Source organism: Xenia sp. Carnegie-2017, unplaced genomic scaffold (genome assembly GCF_021976095.1).
Source record: "Xenia sp. Carnegie-2017 unplaced genomic scaffold, XeniaSp_v1 HiC_scaffold_23, whole genome shotgun sequence".
In the NCBI taxonomy this organism is placed as follows: domain Eukaryota; kingdom Metazoa; phylum Cnidaria; class Anthozoa; order Malacalcyonacea; family Xeniidae; genus Xenia; species Xenia sp. Carnegie-2017.
In genome coordinates this window covers 8,299,535-8,305,534 of record NW_025813486.1, presented here as the reverse complement: position 1 = coordinate 8,305,534, position 6,000 = coordinate 8,299,535, and the positions used below count along the sequence as shown (strand labels likewise).

At 37.1% G+C, this 6,000-nt stretch overlaps 1 long non-coding RNA gene across 1 annotated transcript; it reads left to right on the top strand.

The window, feature by feature from the left end:
• Positions 1-278: 278 nt before the first annotated feature.
• Positions 279-1,364, top strand: LOC124447990. Its single transcript, XR_006948901.1, has 2 exons — positions 279-837; positions 919-1,364. It is a non-coding gene; the product is annotated as an uncharacterized LOC124447990 (long non-coding RNA).
• Positions 1,365-6,000: the final 4,636 nt, after the last annotated feature.

The following is a 6,000-nucleotide window of genomic DNA, read 5'->3' as shown; positions in this document are numbered from 1 at the left end:
AATATTACGTGAAGCTATGTAAATACCCTCCCCCACCACCAAGTTTGTGTTCCTTTAAATGTTTGAAAGGTAATCTTTAATTTTCCTCGTAACCCTCTGATGGTAAAAGTACCACCATCTTCGTGATAGGCCTTTCGTATGTTGAAGAATTCATTTTGATTTTGACATTGCGAATTCTGCCATCTTTTCCTGGAAAAACGTTCACTATCCGTCCAATGACCCATTTTCCACGAACAGCATTTATTTCTTGCACAATAACTATATCGTCTACCCAAACGTTTCTTTTCTCCGTAGTCCATTTTTTTCTAGGTATCAGTGACGGAAAGACATCCCTTGACGAACCTTTCCAGAAACTATCTATAATCTTCTGGACAAATTCCACTCTATGTCGAGGGTTTTTAGTTTCTAAGAACGGACCCTGTGGTATTGATGACGATGATCTACCGAGAAGGATGTCATTTGGACCCAAATACGCTCCGTCGTCGGGATCATTTGGGAGTCTTCCGATGGGTCGTGAATTCAATGAATTTGCTGACTCCAACAAACACGTATAGAACTCGAACGCGGTTCACCGATTGCTAACTTCAGCGCTCTTTTTGCACTTTTGACTAACGACTCCACGCAGCCGTTGTGATGAGGTGCTGTTGGTGTGGTGAATTTCCAGGTCATACCCTTCTCTGCACCATATTCTTCTAATTTTATCTGATCTCGCCCTTCAATCATTGCCTTTAATTCAGCACCGACGAGTTGAGAACCATTATCACTCATTATAAGACTGGGTTGCCCACGAAGGGAGAAAAATCGTTGCAACGTTTTTAAAAATTCCATTGTAGAATAGTAAGTGCCATTTCTGGGTGTTTCGGGTGTTTAAGCAAGTGAAGAAAACTCCGTAAATCTTTGACTTCTTGTTTGCACTAGACTTGACGTGATAAGGACCAAAACAGTCACACGACGTGTGGTAAAATGGTGGTGAATGTGTCTTCAGACGTTTAATAGGAATATCGGCCATATATTGCTCTTCGGTTTTTGCTTGTCTTTTACGACATATAACACAGCGGTACTTAACAGCGGTACTTAACAGTACATAACTTGTTCATATATGATTTAAAAGAACACGTGGATACAGATAAAAAACAAACAAAACTACAGCATCTAGAGGGACCTCATCAAACAAATTCCACCTCCTAACAAAAACCGAAAAACCTGCTATATTTTTTTTGAAAAAAGACTACTAATCCTAAAAGGACATAAAAAGAAAATTTAAATAAACGCTCTGAACTTTTTAGTGCATGCCTTCGTTAATTTAACTCCTCGTAACGAATTGTATACACAGTGAATAATAAATAATCTGTCAGTTGCCTGAAGACCGCCCTACTGCGTGAAACTCCTAAAAAATTACAGCTATTGTCTATTTTATATATATATATATATGTATAATTTAATAAATTACATTTCTTAAAATGTTGCTACTCGGAGAGTTTTGGTTTCATGCCAAAGCAATCTTCAGGCAATGTAACCTTTTCTAACTTTAAATACTGTTTGTTAAAAATGCTACCTTGCAGGAAAACCTTGAAGTAGCATTAGAAGTACAAAATGTATGCCAGGAATGATTTGAAATAGATAAAAATATAAATGAAGATGATTCAGAAGAAGAGGAAAATATGGATGTGGTTTGTAATATCTGAGTATGGCGTTGAAATAATTAAATTAATTTTTTAAAATGTTATTTCTAAAATAATTAAATTTTAGTCTATTTTAGATTGATGAGGAAGAATCTGTTAACGAACAAGAAGAGGGAGAGAAATCTCACCTGTCATGGGAAACCTGCGTAGCTGAATTAAACATATTGGCTGAAAATGTTAACCACTGCAAAAAAACTGTCACTGAAACGTTGTCCTCAGAAATAGTGTTTACTCAAGAAATTGTAATGCATGTCCTTGAATACGTAAAGAAGATTAGTAACATGGCCATACGTTTACAAAGCAATTGTGGGGATATTCTCCAAGCTATTTGCACTGAGAAATCGCAAATTGGTGTTTTGGAAGAAGAAAATGATCTTGGCCTGCTGCTTGATCCCGCCTACCGTCCAAAACTGTCGACTGATTTTCAGAAGAAAAAAATAATTGAGAATGGCCCATACCAACCAAAGCTCAATCGTTACCCTGAGAACAGTACCATTGCGCAACACAAACAACGTATGTTTTCATCAATTTGGTACAAAGAATATCCCCATTTAGAGTGCAGTATTAAGGTCGACTATGCATATTGTTTTGTTTGTGCTCTTTTTCCGAGTGGACCAGGAAGAAAGAAAGCGTCAGATGCCTGGGTTACTGGAGTTCGATCATGGGATAAGATGAGAAGCGTGAGTAAAAATAAAAAAGGAAAGATGCAACAGCATTTCTTTTCCGAGTCCCACAAAATTGCTTTGAGTGATTTGGCACATTTTGCCTGCAATATGAAAAACGTCGATGTAATGTTGGAAAAGAAGTTAAGAGAAGTAAGAATACAAGAAGAAGAAAACAATTTGCGAAACCAAGAAGCCATAAAGATCCTTTTATACATCACAATAACATTGGCACGACAACAGCTAGTTTTCAGAGGGCATGATGAAAAGCACGAGTGAAACTTTATCCAACTAACAAACCTTGTTACAAGGCATAACCCTAGACTTCAGTCATGGCTGTCAGACAAGAACATGAAACCTTATTCAGTAAAATACCTATCACCTATTTCACAAAATGAGTTTATTAGCCTTTTGACTGAAGATGTAAAGAATCGCATCGTAAAAGATATCGTTTCATCTGAAATATACTCACTCATGGCTGACACGTCTCCTTATACTTTAAATACGGACGCCTCGTAGTGGCAGTGCGCTACGTTAAAGAAAACAACCTGCCCAATGATAGAATACTGGAGATGAAAGAAACAAGGAATAAAACAGGTGAAGGCCACGCAAAAGAGATTCTTGATTCAATTAAATCACGATTACCTATTTGTCACGATGAGTTAGTGTATCAGTCTTACGACTACATAGCTTCAATGTCTGGGACTTTTAATGGAGTTCAACAACATTTGCAGGAAATGGTTGGACGCAACATTGCACACATCCCATGTCAAGGCCATAGGTATGTGTCAAATGCACAGTATTAAACATTGCCGTACAAATTACTAATTTTCGTTTAGCTACAACAAGAGTTAATGAAAAAAGAAGCTCAATGCGGTTGTCAAAAATGTATTGATTTTTCTTATAAAGGTCTGTATGGTGTTCAAATACGGTTTTCTTCAATTAATGTAGTTGTTTGTGTGTTATTGTCGAAATGTATTAACATATCTCGGTAAATTCGCCTTAAACATAGCAAATAAGCATATCTAAGTAGTTTTTCTCTCCTATGGCAAATTTTTTGTTCTCATTTACCTCAAAAACAAAAATGATTATGGCAATAACGTTAGAAAACAGATTTTTAAGACTTCCCGGATGGATGCGTTACTCGCCGTCAAATGTAAGAAATCTTAATTGATGGTTTTTTGAGGTACAGTTTTCGTTTTATTAGTTTTCATTTTGTAGTTGTTATGAATTTCCACTCTTGCGTGTTAGATAAAAATGTTTATCAATTTTGCATTGATTGCCACAAGCAGAGAATCTCGAAAGTCGATATTTGAAGAGGAAGATATTTGACAGTCATTAACAACAATTGATTTCAAAGAAAATCAGGAACGAAGATGTCTATATGACTGTTTTCAACAATTCAAGATAGACTCTGGGGAAAATTTTATTTTGTGCAAAGAGAAATGAACAGATAAGTCAGTTAAAACACTGTTTGTTAATTATATATTGGACATTTCTCTTGGTGTACACGGCGAGATTTACACACAATGATATTCATGCGGTATTATTCTTTTATTCGATTCTTTGGTACGTCAAGGAACATTTTACTGAAGCTTGAAAAAATTTATCGACAAAGTCTCTCAAAACTGTACATTTTCCTTTGCTTTTTGACTAGTCGACAAAGCCGAGGAACCCAATACCTTTCACGGACCTTTGCCATCGTAAGTATAACTCCTCCATGGAGTGTTTCCAAGTGTGCATCTCCCACTAACTTCACGGTGAATCAGGCAAGTAAATCAGGCAAGTAAATAGGTAACTCTCCTTGTATCCGACCGTGACATCTTAAAATCTTGTCATCGTCGGGTCGTACATTTAACTGAATCAGATCCGTGTGAGACTTTGGGTTTTCTTCCACTCCGGCTTGTACCATTTTCATCCATGACATGTGTTGCTCTTCCACTTCTTCAGATGTCAGTGGCCCGTGCCTTATCTCATTGCTGTTTTGTCGAGTATTACCAATAAATCATTTTACCCACGACCCAATACGAATCGCCTTCCGCAATGGATGTTTTTCAAGAACATCACTCAATATTGCAAAGTCTGACCGCTGGATAGCCGTGCTCAAAACTACCTTGTCGCCTTTGCTTCACTTTGGGAGTCAGTGGACGGTTTGATAGTAAGATCTGGTGGTATATGTGATATCTATCTATAGTATACAGTGATTTATTTGATATCTACTTATAGTATACGGTGATATATGTGGTATCTATCTAGAATCGTGGCCAGAGATTTGCCAGGCGGAAAGCGAATTTACAATATGAACATAATAGTCCAACATAAGACTTTTAAAAAGCCATCACAATAATAAAATAGAGAAAGATTTATTAATAACGTTTCGTCTTTAACTTAAGACATCTTCAGATTATTTGAGTTAATTTATATACACGAGGTTTTAAATACAAGCGCTTCCTGCACTTAATCTTGTTAAAGCCAATAAGTAGCATTATTATCAAAACATCATAAGGGACGCTTCTGGCAAATTTTCTTAGCATAAACTAATATACTTTGTACGTCAACCTCGTGAAGTGGTACGGTTCCAAATGGCGCTCTTCCGGCTTCAAATTCGATTAGCGATGCGCGACCATGTAATGTACATATCAATATATTTAGAGCATTTCTCATTTTTACATAGGTTATTATGCATGCATGCAAATGTTTAACACAACATGAGAAATGGATATAAAGTAAATTATGCTCTTACAGTCATGTAGGAAATGTAAAACGGGTTGACCAAAAATCGTTTTCTCTCGGAGTTCAAAAGGTTCATGCACGATTCTTTTAAAGCCCACTCTACTACATTATGGATATGAAGGTTTATAATCAAGATGAATCTATGGCAAGCATATTCCGAAAATTGACATCCGTCCCAATGTCTTTGGAACACGTAGAATAATCCCAATAACAACCTATGTTTCTTAAACAATTTTATTCCTACTCCTAAAAGTATCTCGCTTCTCTCGCTTGTCTCTCCCCTCTCAGTTCCGTTCTCTGCTCTCTCTACTTCCGTTCCACTCATGTTGTCCGCATTGTTCCCCATCGTACCCGACGTACTCCAATGTACAATTGAAAACCAACACAACTTTAACATAATTTGCAACACCCTCCCCTACATGTGACTACGAATGAGTCACATGTTATATCACTTTGTCTCGAAGTTTATTTCATTCCTGTTCCATTAGCTCCTGATTTATCGCCTCCGCAACCACAGCAGCTTGTCGTCTTGGTCTGAATTCTTTGGCGTTCACTCGCAACTTCTTTTGATGGTTGCTGACGTCACATTGTAATTCTAAAGGATAGATCAGTTGGATTGGCCTCTCAAGAGATATTTTTCCCCACTGAAGCTTGACTCCTCTCACAACTCCATCCCTTCCACGGATCAACATCGTTACCTTTCCGATATTCCACATATTTCTATTTCTCTCATCACCCTTAATGAAAACGATATCTTCCTCTTTCGGATGAGATTCGGTTGCTAATTTGTTAACTTGATTGCGTTGGCGTAGACTTGTTAAATATTCTCGCTGCCATCTGTTCTACAATTGGGTTTTGATTTTGTATAAATAATTTGCTCGCTTCCGTAATTCACCGTCCTTAAATTGATGACTCTCCATTTC